This window comes from Glandiceps talaboti, chromosome 16 (genome assembly GCF_964340395.1).
Source record: "Glandiceps talaboti chromosome 16, keGlaTala1.1, whole genome shotgun sequence".
Classification (NCBI taxonomy): domain Eukaryota; kingdom Metazoa; phylum Hemichordata; class Enteropneusta; family Spengelidae; genus Glandiceps; species Glandiceps talaboti.
Genome location: NC_135564.1, coordinates 11,075,942 through 11,088,651, shown reverse-complemented (window position 1 = coordinate 11,088,651; position 12,710 = coordinate 11,075,942). Strand labels below are relative to the sequence as shown.

At 33.7% G+C, this 12,710-nt stretch overlaps 1 protein-coding gene across 4 annotated transcripts in view; it reads right to left on the bottom strand.

Moving 5' to 3' along the window:
* The window catches only part of LOC144447393 (bromodomain adjacent to zinc finger domain protein 2B-like), an 81,937-nt gene extending 70,529 nt beyond the window's left edge, over positions 1-11,408 (bottom strand). For all 4 annotated transcript variants that reach the window (XM_078137401.1, XM_078137402.1, XM_078137403.1 and 1 more), the window contains exon 1: positions 11,270-11,408. The gene's annotated coding sequence lies outside the window, so the exon portion shown is untranslated. The remainder of the gene's footprint in view (positions 1-11,269) is intronic.
* Between the last annotated feature and the right edge of the window lie 1,302 nt (positions 11,409-12,710).

Sequence of the window (12,710 nt, the reverse complement as noted above, 5' to 3'; positions counted from 1 at the left end):
ATTTACATAACAGTATATGTTATATTTATATGCAAATAAAGATAAATTTCTAGGATGGATGTTGCCATGGTGATTACACCAACATCGTCTTACCTAAAATCCATAACAAACTGTATTAGTCATGTCGTGCAAATAACTGAATTTCTAGGAAAAGTGTTGCCATGGCGATTACATGAACATTTTATCACATTGATTGACATCACCTAACCTTATTATTATGCTGCAAATAACAATTACTTTCTAGGATGAACATTGCCATGGTAATCAGACCAATTTGTTTAATCTTCTCTGACATCAGTTCAATTGCCTGAAATCCCCAGTATGATAAAAATTATAATGGCCTCGAAAACTAAATATCAAAGTTACTCACTGATCAGTGTTGATGTATTACATAATTCAAACACAGATTATTCAAACCATCAGCTCAAATAACTGACATAATATTCATGATCACAGCTAATACATTCATAATTGTTTCAAATTGTGTGTGAAATGGAGGCAATGTTCATTTCACCTGAAATATGACCATACATGTACATGTACACTGTAGATCTCTCAATATCTTTAACTGCACGTCTTTGTATGACACACAATTTATTCTAGGTAAGTGATTTGTAAATATAAATTCTGCCTCATCTCAACTTTCTTATCACACACATGTTTGCACAAGTCAATGTATTGACTTGAATGTCACGTAACGACAACTCAATTCTCAACATTCATATTGAATAGGTGGGTCTACATACAAATGTGGTCTAAATCTAGACTTTACCAATTTCACATCGTCTATATGTAGGTGTATGAGAATAGAAACAAACGTGAAGAATGGTGTCAAGGAAGAAGTACACGCAATGACAACAAATAGACTTTCTTCATCAATAAAAATTTAGAAGATTTTTTTAAAAATTCACACAAGATTTTTAAGAAGTTTAACTGTAACACGTGATGATGGCAAAAGAAATGAATGAAACATAACATAACATATAAGATCAAGGATAGCTTGAGACAAAGCTTATTAAGAGGATAAGTATCTTGGCCAGGATAGGGGCAAAGTTGAAGTCAGTGATGGGCAATGATTAATTTGAGTGAGTAAGGCTTAAAAAAAACATTGAGTGGTTCCGATTACACTCAATTTCAGGTAGGTAGATTTTTAATTTTATTTTTTATATTTATTTTTTTCACATGTGAGTGTCTACTTCAGGTAGTTATGTTTGCCGTTGTTTTCCATATGGTCCCTGTGTTATTGGTTTCTTCTCATCAGATGTACAGCCATTACAGATTAGAAGAACAGTTTTATTTTGTCTTTTTAAGTTGATGTCAGTTTCCACATCCACTATTTCTCGCGAGACTTCACAATTTTCATGATTTTATTATTATTTTTCCTCAAATACATCAAAAAAAGTTTAGGATCAGCAGTGAAAAACTCGGTGGGGTAGAGTAACCAGAACCAAACAATTATTTTTTTTTAAGGTCTAACTCATGACGATGGCGATGAAAGCTAATTTTAACCATCATTTTATTTTTAGTTGACAAAGCCATCAGAAATCCTGTAACATTAATATTCTGTATCACGTATTTGTATTTAAGTTAGGATATAAATATTCTTATACCATGAACGAACCTACATGTATCTGAACAAAAAAATATATGAAAAGTATACCCTGGTCATTTTACACCATGACTTCATCTCTATGCCCCTGGTTCTGCTGTGTTCGAAATATGAGAAAAAACATTCAAAACTGCCATTACTTTCTCCGATTTTCTTTGATATTAGTGTCGCTTGTTGTATAATTATGTTTTATTCTCCAAAAAATATTTTCATTCAGCCCGAAAATTCGACCAGCGACTTGTAGCAAAAAAGCCCCTTTAGGTCACTTGTATTTTCCTTCACTGAACGAAGAAAATTATTGAAGAATAACATCTAAATGAAGTGACAGTTATCAATGGATTGTCACTATCACAACTCAACGGAGAGAAAAACAATGTATTGATTGCAGTACCAGGTTATATTTTGCTTGGATGAATTCAAACAATATATTTTTTTGATAAAGACATTCAATATACCTGAGTTCACTCAATGAGTATAAAACTATTTTTAACCGTATCATTTTGTGTAACTCTATTCAAACGCTAGTTTTTGATAAAGACATTAAATTTACCCGATTTCACTCAATGAGTAAAAACTATTTGAAATTGTATCATTTTGTATAGTTGCATTCAAACAACATTTTGATATACACATTAAATTTATCCGAGTTTACAAAAAAGAAATATAGAACTATTTGAAACTGTATCATTTTTGTGTACTGTATTCAAACAGTATTTTCGATAAACATATTAAATTTACCCAATTTCACTCGAACAGCATGAAACTATCTTAAATTGTATCATTTTGTATATATTAGTTGCATTCAACAACGTTTTTCATGACGCCATTCAATTTACCCGAGTTTACAAAAGAAACATGAAACTCTTTTAAATTGTATCAGATTCACACAGCTCTTTTCAAAGGGTTTGAAAATCTTTATCAAATTTAGTCAATGTTATTAACACACAATTACTTCCACTCGGGTCATCAAAGTCATGGACACACTACTCATCCAATGAGATCTACAATAGATATTATTCCCCCGAGTTACATGCACTCGGCTCTTCCATTTCCACGATGATTTATGCTTTTTTCCTGGCATTCTAAAAAGAAGATCACATATGAAGTAAACTCCCCACTGATAAACTAAATTGTATCAGTAAGAATTCATCACGCCAATACCTATCATTTTGTGAAGACAAAAGCTCATTTGCATAACAATATTTTCTAACTATTATGCAAATTGCAAGCAAATCTGGAGAAAATGCTGTTATCTTCCCCTATTGCCTTAATAAAGGTCAGTTCAGGGTATCACTTCAATTTCCAATTTCCATTTGGGAGGGAATGGAATGATAACCAGTGACAAAACACACAGAGAGTTCTTGACTGCGCTGACCTCAATGTACTAAATAAAACAAGATGCATAATATATCAAACAAAACGCAAGAATTCAGTCTTCAAATTCAAACACATTTTACTCGTAAAAGATGATAACATTTTCAAAAAAAAAATCATGCCAATATTTAAGTATGTCAAAATCAATTTTTTTGCAAATAATTTTACAATATTACAACTGTGCTTCAAAAATATTCAACTAGCACACACTGTATTTTTGTTTCACTGGGAGCACTGCACTAATGTTGTCACTTTTCAAACTATGCCATCTGTTACATGTACATAAATTTTTCAACACGAATAAATTTATATTCGTGAAAAATCGTATCACCTACAACATCTCCAGCTAGATCAATTCCCTCATCATCCTGGCACAAATTAGGAAGTTGGCGACATGAAAATTTGCCATCTATCGGATTCCAAACTAAATGTGTCATTCTGAAGTATTTGTGTAATATTTGTTTACTATCATAACTTCATGGTATGTTCATCATCATAGGCAGGAGAGCAAAAACAAATTGTTATGTCCCTGCCTGTACTACAGGATCATTTCACTATAGTAAACATTTAGATAAAACCAAATTGTGATCACTGGAAAATGGAAACACAGATGGAATTTCCCCAGTAGTAATTTTAACTCAATGTACATGTGTGGTAGGGGTGAAAGGTCAAACGTCCATGGGATCAACTCATATACAACCTTGACTAACTTCAGAATGAGTGACATGCCTTGCCCTAAATTTTCATCAGTCATGCCAGATAAAACGACATTTATACATTTGTACTGAACTCATAGCTAAATGGTACAAATTTGCATGAATTGAAAGGATGTATTGCATGCCGTTAACAGTAACTGTAGACTACTTTTTACAGTACATTGTACTCACATGACTGGTTTAACATGTACATGTACTTTTTGATGAATGCTTGGTACCATGGTATCTTTGACGAAGTGAAAAGATACACATAGCAGGGGCTCAGATTGCAGTCTGTGCAGTACAGTGGAACTTTGTATACACAGATTACAACATTTCACAATTGAAATGTTTTATTTTTTAAAGGCCATGAATTCAATCCCAGGTTCTTGCATGAGTGTAATCTATCACTGGTATCTCCCGGATTTACATCAATTCATTCTTTTGTTCTGGACTACTTTTTCTATCACTCTGCTAGAAAACTTTTTTTTTTGTTACCTAAACTTTAATCCTGGTGGGAAGCTGGGCCAGTGTTTGTAGGAGCATGCTTTTTTATTCATTTCTAAACCTACATCATGATTGAATGTATACATGTATGAATTGATTGTTCTGATAACACTTTCAAAAAAACTACAAAACTACAATTACAAAGATTTTTGGTTTCATATTTAATTTACACTTCAAATTTCAAGTTTTATATAGTACTATTAGTACTATTAAAATTATAGTAATATTTTTATGTTATTCTTCATGTTTGGTTAACTTTTTTTAGAATTATTTTTAAGGAAAGCAGTGACATCACAGAGTGCAAGCTACATGTATATGTATAATTATTGTCCGAACGGCATCTTGTATCATAACATAATTTTTGAAGATGTGTCTGAATATGGGGAAAGAACTACAATGTACTTATCTGAACAGCAAATAATTGTTAGATCGTAACCACAGATGCACAATGACTTATGCCCCAATAACTAATCTCATACCATGCATGCAAGTTGAACAAAAAATATGGAATATATACTATTGTCGTTCTATGCCACGACAACACACGTCTACGCCACGACAACGCGTGTCTACACCACTGGTTCTGCTGTGTTCGAAATATGAGTCAAAACATTAAAAATTGCCATTCTTTTCCCCGGTTTTTCTTTGATGTTACTGGCGCTGGTATAATTATGTTATTCTCCAATATATTTCTTCATTCAGCCGGAAAATACCTGTGATGTAAGTGTTGTCACTACTCGTCGCTACAAAGGCCCCTTAGGTCACTTGTATTTCTCTTCGCTGAACGAAGAAAAATATTGGGGAATAACGTCTAAATGTCTGATGCTATACATTTGTAAGCCCATCAAGTGAGAATAACACTGTCTAAGAAAAGAGATAGAGTAGTTTATTTTTGTATTTCTAAACCATAGTAAAGAATCCATTCTAAGTCTGTCTTGGAGAAGCTACATGTGTGCAAAATGTAGTTTTGTGGCTACATGTATGTTCAGGACAGGTGCTAGGTGCACTGTACTGCTGACATTTGACATTTTTATAGTTTAGGGACGCATCTTTTTAGACAACGATTCAAGTAATTTAATTTAACTGGTCAGTTTTATTGGAAGTGATTGATTTTAACTTGTCGGTTTTTATACAGTGTGAATTATTTTAGTGGGTCGATTTTATATTAGTCCCTCTGTGTGTACTTTTATTTTCTTTACTTTTGCAATGTTTAACTTCAGTCTGTACACGTGTAGCGTGTTTTCTTACAATAAACTAAATAACAATAATGTATCACGTTGATTTAAAATATAAACCAAATTGAGAATATCACCTTAGAAGTTACGATAATTTATACTTTTGTATTTCTGAAGCCAATAAGGAAAATAATGAAGGAGGAATAAAAGTAATTTGGTCTTGGAGTTCACATTACTTCTTTGCACAAGTAAATTGAAAAATACCTTTCGCATAAGGACTTTCCATCACCTTTCTAATGAATTATGTGCAGGCTTTCCAATATGTATTTATGTATGTACGTGTAATATGTATTTTTACAGTGTTTTATGACGGTTTGAGAACCTTAGGAACAGAGCAATGAAATGTGAAATGAATACACATCATTTCAATACCTTTTATCATAATCTTGGTCGGGAACCCAATAGATTTTTATCAACCCACTCCTGACTGCCCCTTCCCCCCCCCCCCCCAACAAACACGATATGTGGCAGCAGAAGAGATTTAGTGAAGCCCTACAAATGCAGGTTACAGGTCACAAGTCTCCAGGCAAAGGACCCTTTACAGTGTACAGAATCTTTGAAAAATTCAGTTTTTTGTAATTCAACATTTTCATAACCATGAATCATCTCTTTCATTGGGGATGTTCTACCATACAGAGACATGTTTGCATTTCTTCTTCTCTTACTGGATAAAATTTTCAAATATTTACACAAAAACTATTAATATTGGGTTTCATCATAAAATTGAAATACTCACTCCAACTATTATACACAACAATACCTACGAAAAGGAGACAATACATAAAAACCCAGCAGTTAGATTGGCTAGGGGAGTAACATATTAATATTCTAAACAGATTACCAGTTCATAATAACATGTACATTTCATAAGATCCACACATCCGCTGATGAATATTTGAGTGTGTATAAGCTGGCCATGTTTCATTACATGAATTGGTATGCAATGTGGAATACCATAAACTCCATACAGTGAACCATTTACTTTTTCTAACTATTCAACATTTCCATGTATACTGTAAAACTAGATATTTTCCCAACAACATGTTATGATTTTTTTTTGTCTGCAGGTGGTTCTTGAAGACTTGCACACATATATTGAGGACACTTCGTCGATTCATTTACAAATACATGTAGTTACAAGAGAAAGACACAGCTACACACTTCCATGGGGGTTTAAGTTTAACACTGTCAAATTTATATCCAAAAATCTAATTTTTGACAAGAATGTTGCAGACTTTTACAGAATCTATCAATACCTGTCTTATGGCACAATAGATGAAACTCGACACTCTCCCCAATTTTTTTTTTTCCATTTTTTTTTTCATTTGTACAAACTATCTTAATCATTTCTAAACATTCTAAATCAGTCTTCTGTTTTGGGGTCCACATTTATAGTCACCTGACTGATATCAAAGATCAATAAATTAAAATCAACAAAATCAGATGTTTGTTGGATTTTCTCTCATAGTTCGAAAATAAGAAATTCAAATTCAAATCTACATAAAAGTTATTTTTGAAGGATATCCAGTAGGTAAAGTCCCCTCAAGTTCCCCTATCTATCGTGAGGCTAGGCTTTTTGAAACAAAATTATACAGGAAACAATCTAAATTTGACCACATATTCCCCGATCTCGAACTGGGAAGTTCTGAACACCATAGTAATACACTGCAATATATATATTAAGGTTTAGTTCCAAGTCTACCCACTTCGGGTTCTCCTCAAGGCTAATATAACAGATTAGGATATTCTACCCCATGATCCATAGAAATCAAAATTGATAAATCCAAATAACAATGTATGCTTTTGTTATGCAAATACCAAGTGGCTTTATCATTAGGTTGATAGGGAGTATACTCATTTCTTGTGTGTATGTATCCATCAGAAGTTACCACAGGCTATAATAGCCTTACAAAGCCACCCCATATTTTGTATCCTGAAGCAATCTAATTCTGGAACATATTTGTAATGTTTTTAAGGTGATTATCAGCTTAATTATAATCTGGAAATAAATGGGATAAATCATAAATCCATCACTAAAGTATTTATCTTTCAAAATACTATTATAAATGAGTGTGATACCATTTCTCAAACTTCAATAGTATTTCTTGGGCACCTTTTTATTCTTTACAAGATTTAAACATAAAGGAACACTGGGAATATCTTTCTTTCAAACCAACATGGTTCTACTACAATGTATCTTCATCTAGTTTCACTGACCAGGGGAAAACATACCAGTATGTTTTAGTAAAAAAAAAAAAAATTGTGTGTGATTGTGTTTTAGCAAATTTTCAATAAATACATTAGTTCCCCTCTTTTGTAAGGCTTATCTGCAGTATGGGGATTACATAGATTTAGCATTAGTGCTGGATTTAGCTTAAAATCTACCAATAAGAAACAGATTGCAGCTTAGATTATGAGATAAAGAGAACAAAATACAAATCCAGAGAAATTAAGAGACAAACCATGGCACAAACAAATATATTTACAATAATACATTCACATATATGCTATATTTAGCCATGCCTCCTGTATCATTCACACGACATGTTTTTCGTTACAATTTCAAACACGTGTGTCACCTTATTATTTCAGAAGACAACTTTCTCTATCTATCACTGAATCTGAACTCGTAAATGTTAGACCCAACGATTCTGAACCAAATTAATATTCAGCTTGGTTTCTTTTTTTAAACAACCTCTGATAGGCATCGCTAGCAGAAGTGAAACTATTAGTAAGCAGAAGTCATCTGTATTACCTTAGTAGAGAATTGAAAATATCTACAGATACATGCACTTAAATTGTACAAGTTGATGAAGAAAGATGGATGTGGTTACTATAAAACAGAACAGACACAGTGATCGCTTCATTCTTTTTCTATTTAATTCATTCAATTGACAAAACTCTATTAGACCAATTTGGTCCTTAAATTTCCTATATTTTAATTTCATATTTACTTTAGAGAAATAACCCGAACAAAATCTTTCCATCATTCTATTAAGTCCTAATATTAGGTTTAGTAATTACTTTTTAAAAGATATCACTACTACCCCAACTTGCTCCTTTAATTTTCTTTTTTACTTTCATATTCGCTTTTGAGAAATAAATGGAGAAAACCATTTATGTGTTTCTGAGCCATAATCTTCTGTGGGCTATTTACTGAAACATTATAAAAAATTCATACGTAGCTGACGAATGGAAAATGTCACTCAATATTGAATTGTGATTGTAGGCATCAAAGAGAGGAAGTGGAAAAACCCCAGAAATACTGCTTTTTAGATAAGAATTTCAGGAATAGTTACACAATAAACAAACTAGAACAACATTCTCAATTATTTGCACATAATGTCTGTCAACAACCATCTCTTCACAGTCACCGTTTTGGTGATCTTTGTTTTTTAACACAACAATCTTCGTATTTGCTTTCTGAACAGAAACTTGCAATGAGAGGAAAATACACTTGAAGCTGCCAAACAATATTTGATTTTTCTGATAATTTCATAGTGTCATTGGCTGGTGAAACTTTAGCTCTGTGTTGCATGGAAAGTACTCTAAAATTTCAATTCTTCACTCTGCAAGTGTTATACAACCAGCTAAAAATACATAGAGTGAATATTTGTTTACACCCAAACACACATCATGACCTACACTTTCAAAAATAATATTTATGTACAAGTACTACTGTATATTTTCTTTGGGCAGAAATTTGTGTACAAAAAAATCACATACATATTGGCAAAATTTGGAGAAACTACCATGGGATATTTTGCTTGTTTTATTTTCAGTGGGAAAAAAGTTGAAAAAAACCAGACAAGATTCAACATTTGAACAAACATTTAGGAAACAATAAAAATATGGATATTTTGGTAAACTCAATGAAATGTTTTAAATTTTTACATTCACTATTATATATGTGAACCAAATATGAATTGAAAAAGACATTAAAGATGATAATATAATGCTTCAGAATTCAGAGAAAATATGCCCAAACATATTTTCCTTTAATATAAAACAAAACATGGTTGATCGAAGTGGCAAATTTTCAAACAAAGGAAAGGTCATTCTATTTATTTAGTTTTCAAGTGTTCAATGAATGGGTTTACAACTAATAAATATTTCATTCATATATGTTAAGATTTAGAAAATAACATAATATGGTCACTATTTAGAAATATAGATATTATCAACTCCAAGAATGGTCAACTCTGACAGATTTCTTCAGTAAGCAATGTAATCAAAGTAAGCCTGTTCTAGGCCAATCTGCCACTTTTGTTGAAAAAAAATCACCCATTATTTTTCCATGATGGATATTTTCTCAAAATGGCAGCTTTGTTGTGTGCATGAAATGATAATTTATCCTCTAAATTACAGTTCAGCTTTGAACAGCTTGATATCATGAAGTCTCAACACAGTTTTGATAGCTTGGATTGGTTCGAACACTCTCACCTGTCCAAAGTTTACATGTATGTTTACTACGATCAAAACAAGGCAACAGGCTAAACAGAGTACTGAGTTGTACATTTGTATAAACAGGGCCACTAAAAACAAACGATATTGAAGTTAGAGAAACAAAATGGTGGTTGAATCCTGAACAGGTCGACAAACATCTCATATAATTAACTTCGAGTGCGAAGCGACAGAAAAATTAACGCGATTCACCAAATTTGGGACACACCTCCCCCTCCACTGCAAACACCCACGCTAGACAGGTGCACCGATATAAGATATTATGGTTCACATCGAAAAATGTATTCCTAAATGGAAAAAATTAGAGAAAAGCTGACCTTTCATTTGCGTAAGCCCTCTTGTATAACGACCTTTCATATTTTAACAACCAAATAGTAATAAATTAGCAACAAACGCCAAAGAGATAGGGAAATTTCAGATAAAATTCAACAAAAACTGGCCAGGAATGAATGAAAAAAGAATCTTGGCCACAGCTCGTGCGTTTGTAGAAAGTGAGAAGAATTCCTGTCGAGGGAAAGATGCGATCGCGAGAGAAAATGGCCGTTTTAGAAGATCTAGGGGATAATGGCTTTCAGCGTTGTTGTTTTCCAATAAAAGAAATCGGAGATTTTCAACAGCAACGTTTCAGAAGGTCGCGATAAAGGAACGCAAATTACTGACAAGATTGTCACCAAAATGACACCATTTTACGTTAGAACTGTCCCTGGGCACTCTCGTTGACATAATATCAACTATTTGGGAGGTAAAATCTTCGTTTTGGGGACAAAAAGGCACGAAAATGGATCGCTTGGGTGTCCACCATTATATTTGCTCTTGTTTTTTATATAAAGGACTCTAGATAAATTAAGAGGCAATTTATGCATGACACGGACTGACAGCGTCGAAAATTCGCCGGTTGCAAACCGCAACAACGCTCCGATTTTCACACACAAAAAACAATACACACCATAATTTTGGTAAAACTAGTTCCCCAAAGCAAAATCTAGAGCGATCGGCAGAGAAATTAGTTAAAGTGGGTGGAAAACTCGAGAGATTAGCGCGACATAGTACAGCGACGACATATTACAAGTATTTGAGAGAGGAAAACACAAATAACGATTGAACGACGCGACTGGCTTGGCCGTGGATTGGGACCAAAAATGAACCAAAACAACCCAAAAACACGACTACACTTCTTCCTAGTGTCACATTATACCCTAATGTACCAGTTTTGATCATAATCTACCGAATTTCGGCGACAAAATTAGCCCTAAAGCGGTACCGTTTGCCGAAGAGTATTTGAGGGCATTTTGAACAAAGTAATACGACTCACAACAAAAAACTCGATATTTGAACCGAAATTGGCATAAATTTTCCGATCAACAGACGACAAAACATACACTCACCGTCAGCCTAAAGCTCTCAGTGTCCACGATTCACACTCAGTTAGTCGAAAAATAGCAAAATTGCGGCGAAAACCTGCAGAAAGCTGGAGTCCGTTGAATCAGAGGGAATTAGGTTTTTCAGACAGGTTTTAAGGTTGAGCGCATGTGGTTCCTTCAGTGTGTGACGTCACGCGATCTGTAAAACAATGCCAGTGAAAGAAATGATCACTACAAACTGACCACTCAGTGTTGAAACCATCAACCAAAATGGTTGGCGTTTTTCTTTCGTGCAAAGAATTTGTAAATGTAGATAGCGGAGAGGTAACAAATGCATAGATCGATTTTTTGGCCGACAGTTCAAATGTTTTGACGAGTTAGTGGAACGTTGAACGGATACAAGCGGACATTATCTTTTAAATGCCACTCTTTGTTGTTCAATGCGATAATTCTTTATTCCGTGGCTTGTAATAGCCGAGAACTCGGAGAAGGACACACAGGACTTTCACTCACTGCTTTGTAAAATTTCTGAAATTTAAAATGGTGTTATTAACATCTTTTATTTCGTATGCGTGCACCACATTGGCCGAAAGAACGACCCGAAATTTCTGCTACCGAAAGACGTGATAATATTTTCGCGCTAAAACCGCAAACCTGTCAATGCGTCAGTCATTTCCGATGTTTGATCACTGTCAAAAAGAAGCGGGTTGCAAAATAAAACAAGACTGCAAATATAATCGTCGCAACATTCAGTTACCATTTACATTTATCTGATCTGAGCGCCTGAGAAGACCTGCGACGCCATGAATTAAAAGCAATTTCACAACCTGTGTGATGTGCATATCAGTATTAAAATAATTTATAAGTTGCCCTCTCACAACGACACTATACGTCACAATAGTCAATAGTGATTTATTGCCTTCGTGTGGATAGGCAGCCATACTATGAAACAAACGCATCTCGGTGCCCCGTAGTCAACTGTGTATGAACAAAGCTGATAACCCCAGATAATACTTAGCATGACCTAGAAAACAGCAAGTGTATTGATAAATATTTTTAATATACATGTAATAATATTTTTGTACGGAATGTAGCCAATTAAATTAGGCAACTGAATTTAATGATTTCCATATATTTCAAAACAAATGATATTAATTACATTGTATATATTTTTTAATATACAACTTGCAAAGTATATACCAGCTTATCAATAATTTGAGGGAATACTTTACTGCACACATTTGAATATAAAAGGACCAATGATGAAACAGGCTCAAAAGTGCTAGCGCTTCTCAATGTTCGTCATGTGTAACCTTTCACATAATGACTTTTCTCGTGCACCTCTAGAGGTCGCTGTTGAAAAACATACCCGGTATTCATTTTCAATCCAGGAGACGATAATTATTTTCAGTACAGGAGACAACAAATATAGTGGGGAATGAGGTAAACGACAGAAACGACCGAC